The 10931-nt window shown below is 52.7% G+C and overlaps 1 long non-coding RNA gene across 2 annotated transcripts; it reads left to right on the top strand.

Annotated features, from left to right (window-relative positions):
• Nucleotides 1-6043: 6043 nt before the first annotated feature.
• Nucleotides 6044-10555, top strand: LOC135579991 (uncharacterized). Of its 2 annotated transcripts, XR_010473925.1 has the most exons (3): nt 6044-6665; nt 8592-8677; nt 8889-10555. It is a non-coding gene; the product is annotated as an uncharacterized LOC135579991 (long non-coding RNA). The 2 variants fall into 2 exon arrangements; XR_010473924.1 differs by lacking the exon at nt 6044-6665 and having other exon boundaries at nt 7153-8677.
• Nucleotides 10556-10931: the final 376 nt, after the last annotated feature.

Here is a 10931-nt window from a genome sequence, read left to right as displayed (position 1 = left end):
TGTAAATTTGATTCAAGTGAACTGTCACTTCGTCTTGCAGCCTCGTTGAGCTCTAGTGCAAATGAAGGAGGGACGTGGGAGTATCGTGGTGGGATGGGCCGAGAGCAGAGGGTCTGACGCACTGGACGGGACGCTGCCCCCAGGAGAGCGGTGCTGAAGGGCAGGGCCGGAGCTGTCTTGCACACACCGTGCTGTGAGATCTCTGTCCGTGGCAGCACCTGTGTCCATGCACGTGGCTGTCCAGGCAGGCGTTGGTCTTGTCTGCTGGTGCTGTCTCACGTCTGCGCAATCCTCTTTCTCTGGGTTTGGAGACATGGGGAATGGCCACAGTTTGTTGCTGGCCCCAGCTGTTCCCAGGTGTACCTGACCCTCACTGCTGGGCCCAGATCTCCCCAGTGGGGTCAGTAACGACTGAGCCAGGTGTGGACGGCACCAGGCTGATGGGAAGCAGCTGCAGAGCTGAGCACCTCCTCTCATCTTGGGGCAAGTTATGAGCTGCGAGGTTGATATGGCCCACGGGGGTTGCTCAGTGCTGTTGAGAGTCCTTTGGGCGGGAGCTCTCCCAGATGGAGATGCTTCAAGTGTCCATCCTGGGGTTCTACAGCTGCTTCTGTGTCAGCAGTTAGAGGGAGTGCGTGTTTTTCCATGTCGCAATTCTGATATTTTGCTACTGTGTGAGTGCTACTCTTCAGTTGTGTGCCAGCCTTATGTTCCAGGTTGCTTACACTGCACTGGGTTGTGTTGTTTCAAATGTCCTTTGTTGTGTGCGTTGTCCCAAACCTGGCTGTGGTTCTGGCTCTTCTGCCACTCTTCCATCATAAGGAAGTGACTTCAGGCTCGATGCCACTATCAGGGAGCTCAGAAGAGCCTGGAGTTGTGGGTCACCCAGCAGGTAATGAGATACCACAGGAGAATTAAGCCCTATGCCCTTCCCACTCCAGTGCTATCTGTTCCAGGCAGTTACACCAGCTGGTTGTTGTAGGTCCCTTCCAACTGAACTCCCTTCTTGAGTCAGGTGGGTTGTGTGTGTGGAATTCTGGGTGTTTCTTGTTTCAAAAATGATGGGGGGATGATCCCTGTGGGCCACCGTGTGTGCTTGATGGCTACATGGTGCAACTGGTGTGATATTGAAGGCTGGGGACATCTGGAAAAGGAGTTGGTGCAAGCTCTGGTGCTGGTTTCTGTAGATGTGTGTAACCTCGTGTACCCGGGAGAGGTTGCTGGGGTGACAAAGGAATTAGGTGGGAGGCTGCAATGCATTTCTGTGTTGCAGAACATGACTTGCAGGCTTAACTTTAAAAAAGCATATAGTGGAAGTTAATGTGACTTGTAGATCATCCATCTTATGCTCTCCGTTCCCTCCAATGCTCCCATTGATGGACTGTTCACTGGAAAGCCAGTGACATCTACAACAAGCTGGCAATTTATAAACTCAAAATCAAGAGGAGATACCAACACGGTACTATCTTCAGAAATTCTAGAAATGTATATGTTGGACAAATGGTTTATCAAGCTCTTCCTGTACCAGCTTCCTTCCCAAACAATTTGGTTCTTTAGCAACAGTTTTACCATCATAATCTGGATGGCAACATTTCTGCATGTGATCTTAGGTCATTAGTTTAGAATCTGATGGTGCTTGTGTTTAGTTTTATTATTATTTTTTTTTTTCCTTTTATCTCTCTTTATTTTTGCAATTTCTGGGACAGTTCCAGGTGTATTTATATTGGTATTATGCTTTGAGGAATTTCTGGTTAGGTTGTTTGAGATTTTCAGTATTAGATGACTCATAACCACATGTATTTATTTCCTCAGCCTTAGCATATGATTCCAGGTCATAATTAGGGCCTCGGTGTCAAAGTGTACCAGCAGGTCCGTAAAACACAGCATATGGATATTATGATGAAAGGAAATTGAGATATTGCTTTTGTGAACCTGAGAGCTGCAGAGCAGGCGTGGAAGGAATGACCACAAAGAATCTCAACCGGCCTATAAAACGGAAGCTGAAGTTTGTTTTCTTTTTATGATAAAAGAAAGAACACTTTGCTAAGGTCACAGGGAGCTGAGTTGTGCGGGACTGGCTGTGCAGCTGTGTGCGCTGACGTGACACTTCATGGAATGAGGTTCTTTTCTTTCAAATATTCAGTTCTAGAACTTTACTCATTGATTATAGAACACGGGGTTTAAAAAAATCTGCATTAAATGTAATTATGCTCCCTTTTGGGTGAGAGGGCCGTAATAGATATTGCAAAGTTCGTGTCCTTTTTCAATCTCATGAGCGAAGAGGAAAGCCGTGATCACTCGTGGTGCAGTACGACCATCTGGCTGCTTATGTGGGAAGTCCTGGTCACGTGTACTCGTTTCCGAATAAGCGCAAGTGTTCCCGCACCGTCCCGTTCTCAACACCTGATCAGCCAACTTGACTTTTTAGCAAATGGTAGATTATTACCTACTTACCTTCTACAGATTTCAGTAAAGCATTGGAGTGCCTTCCAGGCTAAAACACGGTGCTATAACAGTGCTCCAAGATTTTTCTCCCTTGAATTGAATTAGTATTCATGACCTTTCAAAATAATTTTGGCAGACAATGGATTTATCTCCTTTTCATAAAATGACTGGTTAGAGCATTCTGTTAGTTGTTTTTCATTCCATTATTAACAGTTCTAGAAAGAAAGATGATGTGGCAAAGCCATGTGCATCTTTTACATCCCTCAGTATTGAAGGAATTATGTTGAATTTATGTATCGGTCAAATGCTGCTGGTAGTGTAACCGTATGTTGCTATGACGAGCAGCATGTACATGAGCACAGTGGCAGCAAAAGTCGATATATTAACAGGACCATGGAGGAAGTTGGTCTGAAAAGTGGATTGCGTTTAACTGTAAAATTTCAGAATGTAATCTGCCATCACTGATGGGATAGGTGGATCCTGAAACGTATTAACTGTCAGGTGTTTATTATTGATCTTTTTATTGGTAATAGTACCAAGTGTCTAAATAGTGGGCGAAGCAAGATCTTTTGTTACATGTACAGAATGCACATGTGCTCGCAAATGCTGATCAAAGCTGGTAAAACCAACAACCAAACCTCCACCTAATAACTGGTGACACACTGGAATATCTGAATAGTCTAATCATGTTTTCTTTATAGAGTTCATTCTGTTTTATTTTTGCCAGATTCAATAAAATTACTGTTTAAATACATGTTGGAATCTACTTCAATAGCTTTTAATGAGAAAAACCACAGCATTACATGCTCATTGAGAAACTAAATTTGAAGAAGACACAGGAGGGGCCAGGCTTTTTTAAACACTGTGGTGTGGCTGGGGCTGCCCAGCAAAACCAGGTGGTCGTGATAGCAAGTTCCAGAGCTTTACTGAACCCATAAGCCTGCGATCGGGGAGCAGGCGCCCTGCCTCGTGAGCTGCTGCTGCTCTTCTTCAACATGCTCTTCCTGCTTCTGTAGATCTAAACTGCTCCACGGGCTGCTGTATCACAGAAACAGACAGTGCTATTAGGGGAGGCTTTTTGGGACTGGACAGACAAGGTATGGAAGTCCTGGATGTGGGCGTCTCCATGCTGGGGCTGAGCTCTAGAAAGGGGGCTGTGTTGGCCAGGCCCCCGGTGGGATGGTGCTCTGGAGGTCGTCCTTGCTTAGCTCTCTGCCTCCCATAAATGGTCCAGCCAGTTTCTTCACCTCTGTTCCTGTTTTTATTTTCTTTTCTTTCTGCTTCACATAACGTGTGAGTCCTGTGAGGGAATGGGCTATGCAGAGGCCAAGGATTCCTGATTACTGGAAAGGCAGTTATGGCGTAATGACTTTGTTTCCTTGTATGAGACACCACCTACTGACTGGTTCTTCACTTTGTGCACAGAGATACTGAGGAAAAGGAGACAGCGATTGTGGGGGACTGCGGTGGGTGGGTGGATTCCCTGGCGGAGGGCACGGGAATGGAAATTAGCCTTGAGGATACGAAGGCCCACCCCTGAGGAAGATGGGAGTAACGGAGTATCCGGAGATGTTAAGGATGTACCCGTGAGAGAGAAGGGAGTAGACGAGTAACGTTGATGACAGCAAAAATAGCCAATGAGATGTCACTGCTGTAACTTGTAACCAATAGTGAAGAGACACATGAATTGGTAAAACTGTATAAAAATGCACTTGTGGCAAGAAATGGCATCTGCTACTTTCATCCTGGAAGAGCTTGGTCGTTTGTCCGTCTCAACCATGACACCTGGTGACCCCGACGTGATCCTGCATGAAGAGGGTCTCGCGCGAAGAGACAGCGCTGAAGCTGCAGCAGCCGCGGGCGAGCTGTGCACACGGAGCCGGTGCAGCCGGTCGAGCAGCAGGGCGAGCTGCCGGAGATCCGGACCCTGGAAGAGGCGCCACGCCAAGAGCTGGTGAGATACCGGGAACGGGGGGGCAGAACTTATCTAAAGAAGAGGGTATTATATTATCTACATGGAAGTTGCTTCTGAAGAAGGGAGTGTTAGCCTTCTGGAACTGACTTTATGAAGGACGTTACTATGGGGCAAAGCACTGCTGAAAGATCCAAAGAAACAACTGAACTGTTAACAACATGGCACTTGTTGCTAGAGACTTTGAGAGGATTACAAGAGCAACGGGAACAGGCAGAGAACCACTCAGCTGTGTGAGGATCAGACACGTACAAAGCAACTTTGCTTTTTAAATTATGAGGATGATGCACTTTGTTTTGGATACATCAGATTTGGAATGTTTAAGGAAGCTGTCACTACCTTGATGTTTCCTCCTTATTGTAGTTGGCTTTCTGGTGTTGTCTGTCGAGTTGTGCTCCTCTCCTGGCACTAAGTGGTGATCGTGGGGCTCAGGGTGAGGGGGGGCAGGGAGGGTGGGGGTGTCCATGGACTTAAATAAGTTTTGTTTGGGGTTTTTTAAACGCCTCTGTTGACACGTTGTATAAAAACTGATTGCTGCAGTGTTAATGAATGAACAGGAGGATGAGCAACAGACTTTAGAAATTGTTTGGGTTTTGGCTGTGGTCGGTGGTATATCTTTGTAATGTTTGTAAATTCTTATGCAGATATTCTTAAGCCAACGAGCACGGAACGTTTGTGAGTGTGACCTGCTGTGCAGTTCAAAGGAAGAAAGATGTGTGAGCTGCAGCAGCAGGAAGGCTGCAGCCGTGTAAGCCGGGGGTGCAAACGGCACGAAACGGGCTGCAGCGGCGGAGCCCTCGGTCCCGGGCCGTCCCGGGCGGGCGCCGGAGCCCTCGGTCCCGGGCCGTCCTGGGCAGGCGCAGCCCGAGCGCTCCCGGCCCCGCTGCCGCTGACCCGCCGGGGCCGGGGCCGCGCTGCGGGCGGACAGCGCCGCTCTGCGCCGCCGGCGGCTCCGGGCCGGGAGGGGGGGCGGGGCCCGGTGGCGGGCGCGGACGGGATTGGCTCCTGCGCGGGATGGGCGGGGCCACGCTGCAGAAGCGCGCGGGACGAGGAGCGCGTGCCGCCGGTGCGGCGGCGGGAGCAGCGCGCGAGGAGCGGCGGGGCCGGCGGTGAGCGAGGGGCGGGCGGACAGCGGGGAGACTGGACGGGGCCGCCCCGGTCCCGGCTGAGGGGGGAGGCTACAGGGGGAGGGACGGGCTGGGTTCGGCAGGAGGAAGGCGAGGGGCAGCCAGCCGCAAGAGCGCGGCCCCGGGCCGGGAAAGGGGCGAGGGGGAAACACGCGGGCGGCTGTGAGGGAAGGGAGCCCCGGGCTGAGCGCTGCGCGGGGCTCGGGCGGGGCCGTGGGGCGGAGGGGGGAGCCCGTGGTGCCGCAGGGCAGAGGGAGGAAAGCGAGCGGGAGGGGGCAGCGCCGGGTCGGGAGCGGCGCAGGCGGGGCCGGGGCCGCCGTGGGGGCGCCAGGGGGCGCGAGGGGCGGGGGCGGCGCTGCCGCGGGGAGGGGCCGGGAACGGGGGGAGCGGCGGGAGCGGCGGAGGAGCCTGAGGGCGGGACGGCGCGGAAGGAGCTTGGGCGGGAAAGGCTGAGGGACCTCAGGGAGGGGTGACATCGGGGAGGCTTTGGCGGGAAAGGCTGAGGGAGCTCAGGGAGGAGATGGCGTCGGGGAGGCTGCAGTGGGCAATGCTGAGGTAGCTCAGGATGGGATGGCACTCAGGTGTGGTTTCAAAGGGAAATGCTGAGGTACCTTGAGGAATGGACGCTGGGCTGGGAACTATGAACACATCAGATTGGTTCAGAGAGTGTTCATGACAGAAATTTGTGCAGTGAAGTATTCCAGCAGAGAGAGGGAGAAGAGCCAAACTTAGATCAGGCCTCCTAGGACGCCTGCAGGTTTGGGGACAGGGATGATGAGGTTGTTAATCTGGTCCTAACTTTTTCTCTCTCTCCCTTTTGCAGCACCTGACCGAACGGAGGAGCAAGTGGATGGGAAGTTCCTGCACCATGTCACAGATCACATTTATTACTCTCGCCCTCAGAGACCCGGAGATCCAAACCGTTCGCATGGTGCCTTGAAGCAGCCTGTGCTCATGCGCTTCTCCCAGGGGGAAGGCGGAATGGCAGTGACTGGCCACGTTGAGCCACAGGGTGCACACTCTGCAGCTGTCAAGCCCAGCTCTGCGTCAGCTCACACCTGCGGTTTTTCACTGCACATGCAAATCTGAGTTGTCGCTGGTTGTTGCAGCGTTTGGCTTTGGTGAGGACAGCGTGTGTTTGTCAGCAGTTGGTGTAGGTGGAATCTTGAGGAGAAAGCGATATTTCCGTGCCAGAACTGGTTGGTGTTTGCATGGTATTGTGGCGGTTGTTCCCGCAGGTGATGAGTGCTGGAGTGTTATTGCAGGAAAGGGGATTTTGGAGGCTTGTCTGTGAGATGCACCAGAGGCAGCAGCTGAAAGCGAAAGGCTGAGATTTGGAGGGTTTGTGGGTGGGTTTTGGGCGGTTGTCAGCTGAAGAGTTGGCTGTTTGCAGGTGAGGTGTAGGGCAGAGGGTGAAGCTGACTTTGCCTGGGCGGCGCAACTGGCTGGGTGTGCAGAGCTGGGGAGAGCGGGCTGCTGCGGGTGACCCTAAAGCTGGAGAACCGGCCGGCAGCTCCAGAGGCTCCCGCTGCCGGGCAGGGCCGTGCAGGCCAGTGCCCTGGGGCACAGCGACGTGACCCTCCGCAAGGACCAAAGAGCAGGTGAGGGCCGTGGGCATTTGTACTGAGCTGTGACATCTCTAACCCGTGACATTGGGGTCCAGCAAGTACCAAAGAGCCGGTGAGGACCGTGGGCGTTTGTACTGAGCTGTGACATCTCTGACCCGTGACATTGGGGTCCAGCAAGTACCAAAGAGCCGGTGAGGACCGTGGGCATTTGTACTGAGCTGTGACATCTCTAACCCGTGACATTGGGGTCCAGCAAGTACCAAAGAGCAGGTGAGGACCGTGGGCATTTGTACTGAGCTGTGACATCTCTAACCCGTGACACTGGGGTCCAGCAAGGACCAAAGAGCAGGTGAGGACCGTGGGCGTTTGTACTGAGCTGTGACATCTCTAACCCGTGACACTGGGGTCCAGCAAGGACCAAAGAGCAGGTGAGGACCGTGGGCATTTGTACTGAGCTGTGACATCTCTAACCGGTGACATTGGGGTCCAGCAAGGACCAAAGAGCAGGTGAGGACCGTGGGCGTTTGTACTGAGCTGTGACATCTCTAACCCGTGACACTGGGGTCCAGCAAGTACCAAAGAGCCGGTGAGGACCGTGGGCGTTTGTACTGAGCTGTGACATCTCTGACCCGTGACATTGGGGTCCAGCAAGTACCAAAGAGCCGGTGAGGACCGTGGGCATTTGTACTGAGCTGTGACATCTCTAACCCGTGACATTGGGGTCCAGCAAGTACCAAAGAGCCGGTGAGGACCGTGGGCGTTTGTACTGAGCTGTGACATCTCTGACCCGTGACATTGGGGTCCAGCAAGTACCAAAGAGCCGGTGAGGACCGTGGGCATTTGTACTGAGCTGTGACATCTCTAACCCGTGACATTGGGGTCCAGCAAGTACCAAAGAGCAGGTGAGGACCGTGGGCATTTGTACTGAGCTGTGACATCTCTAACCCGTGACACTGGGGTCCAGCAAGGACCAAAGAGCAGGTGAGGACCGTGGGCGTTTGTACTGAGCTGTGACATCTCTAACCCGTGACACTGGGGTCCAGCAAGTACCAAAGAGCAGGTGAGGACCGTGGGCGTTTGTACTGAGCTGTGACATCTCTAACCCGTGACACTGGGGTCCAGCAAGTACCAAAGAGCAGGTGAGGACCGTGGGCGTTTGTACTGAGCTGTGACATCTCTAACCCGTGACATTGGGGTCCAGCAAGGACCAAAGAGCAGGTGAGGACCGTGGGCGTTTGTACTGAGCTGTGACATCTCTAACCGGTGACATTGGGGTCCAGCAAGGACCAAAGAGCAGGTGAGGACCGTGGGCGTTTGTACTGAGCTGTGACATCTCTAAGGCGTGTGCGAGGGGCTGGGGCCAAGGCAAGGTGGGCGCGCTGTGGGGTGTGGGGAGGTGTCAGCCCCCAGACTTGTCCCCTGTCTGACTGTAGTGCCCGTGGGCTGCTGTAGCTCAGTCCTTCGTGTGTTTCTCTTCAGGTGGAGCAGCGTGCGAAGGAAAAAGGAAGCAGAGGAAGACGGTGAGCCTGCGAGGAAGAGTGTAGCGAGTCGGGCATGGACTCACGGTAAGGTGCCGTGAGAGACATTAATTACAAACTCAGGTTTGCGTTTATACTCGCTATGAAGCTCGCTCAAGCATTTGCTGATTAGCTAGGTTAGACATTACATAAGCGATGTATTTTGTGTTCCCACCAAAGTTGCTGCCAGTAACACATCTTTTGTCTATCATAATCTGTCCCTGCTGGGGTAGCTCAGTCCTCTGTGTGTTTCTCTTAGGGGAGCAGCGTGCAAAGGAAAAGCGAGGAAGGAGGCAGAGTGATGGATACAGAGGGTTGGAGCGCACCTGCCGGCCAGGAGGGATCAGGGAAGAAGACACCGGTGGTGGAACCGCAGGTCAGGAGAGCTCAAGGAGGGAGAAAGGTGACTGTGGCCATATGGGTTTTTCTAGCTCACACACCAATGAAAACAGTTTGGATAATAAAAGAAATGTATGCAAAACCAATAAGTAAAGGCAGAGAATGTTTATATGCGATGTATGGGATAGACCTGAAGGTGTATTTATTCCTACGACAAAGGAGAATTCGCAATGGTAATTAACTGAGGATGTGAATTTCCAGATTGCATTGGCAACATACGCAGGGAACATATCAGTTTATTACCCTCAACATAAAGTGTGGGCTGAAACTGGTAATTTACCGTTGTGCAGCAAACGCTGCTGTCAGCAACGACCAGTAAGTGACAAGACTGTAATTACTGATGGCTCTGGTCGCTCACGTGAAGTTGTAATGACGTGGCTGAACTCAGATACCCAGTGCTGCAAACACAAGGTAGAGAAAGAGACCAAGGGTCCAACAAGTTCCTGAGCTGACAGCTGTTGGGATCGCTGTGAGGTGTTCTGCAACAAACCTTTGAATGTTGGAACTGGCTCGTATTATGCAGCTGGCATACTTAACCGCCTGGAAGCTTCTTTTCTTAAGGAAGAGGACAATCCTCTTTTGATGGCTGAATTGAGAATGCTATGGTTTCTAATCAATCACAGACATCATGGTTTTTATGCAATGCACACCCGCTCTCGCACGGCCCTTCCAGGACCTCTTGCGGAAGGCAATAGGAGGGCCGATGCACAAGCTGTGCTGCTCACTGTGCCTGAAGCCTTGCAGCAAGCTAAATGATCACATGAATCCTTTCACCAGAGTGCAAAGGCGTTAAAACGACAATTTCAAATGACAGTGGATCAGGCCAGGAGCGTTCTTATGTCCTGCCCTGATTGCCAGCAGTCGGCGCCCGTGCCGTGCACAGAGGGTGTGAATCCAGGAGGGATTGCTGCCAGTGAAGTACGGCCAGCTGGGGTGACGCGTTGTTCTGAATGGGGTAAATACGTACGTGTTTCTGTACGCGCTCATTCCGGATTTCTCGTTGCTGCTGCACACGCTGGTGAAAGAGCACGAGACGTCTGTGACGTTGGTTGACATGTTCACTGTTTGAGGAGTTCCACGATATGTAAAACCAGAGGAAAGCGGAACGCACGCTGGATTAGAGGAGCGATCCCCCGAGTGCCCAGCGCGCTGTAATAGAAGTGCCTGCTGTTTAACACTTTCAAAACAGCGATAGCGAGTCTGTTTGCCGACTTTCCGGTATCATGTTCTGGCGACGAGGATGGGATGATCTGCCTGACCTGCCGTGGTCCCCAGGGTCTCTGGGACCTTGTGCCGGCACCGGGGAATTCCCGGAAGGGACCACGGATCCTGGGACCAGCTCGGACGCGGGTGAAACCCCATCAGTGAGATGAGGCGCTTTCACTGTAAAAATAAAGCTTTCCCCCCTTAATTTTTGTCACATATTGTAATTAGAATTAATAGAGATATTGAAGCCCGTCCTAGCTGAACTGGAGAAAAGACAGCAGCCATGTGTATTTTTAAATAAAGAGTAAATCAAGTCTGCTAGCTCGTTATCTTTAAGCGTTTTACTGTGGTCACGTCCCTCCCCAGGTTTTGTGTCTGTCGTGTCAAGGCCTGACACCCACGGCCACAGGGATGAACCACCACGGGCACAGCACCAGGAACCCGCCTGTGCTGTGCTGTGCGGTCCGTTTCCCAGGGAGCCCGCGGGGTGTCCCCACAGCCGCAGACACAGGTGACCCGGCTGGGTGGTGCCCGCAGAGCACAGTTTGTGTGACCTGACCCGCTGGGCTGCCTGGGAAAGCCGGGGACAAAGGGCCGGGCCGGGCAGCGGGAGGTTGGTTCCAGCTCACGGAGCAGCTCGCAGCGGCTGCGGAAACAGCCCCGAGCCGGGACGTGCCCCCGGCCGTGTGCTCCCGCC

Source organism: Columba livia, chromosome 7 (assembly GCF_036013475.1).
Source record: "Columba livia isolate bColLiv1 breed racing homer chromosome 7, bColLiv1.pat.W.v2, whole genome shotgun sequence".
In the NCBI taxonomy this organism is placed as follows: Eukaryota; Metazoa; Chordata; class Aves; order Columbiformes; family Columbidae; genus Columba; species Columba livia.
The sequence above is the reverse complement of the archived record's forward strand: the minus strand, read 5'-3'. Positions and strand labels throughout refer to the sequence as shown.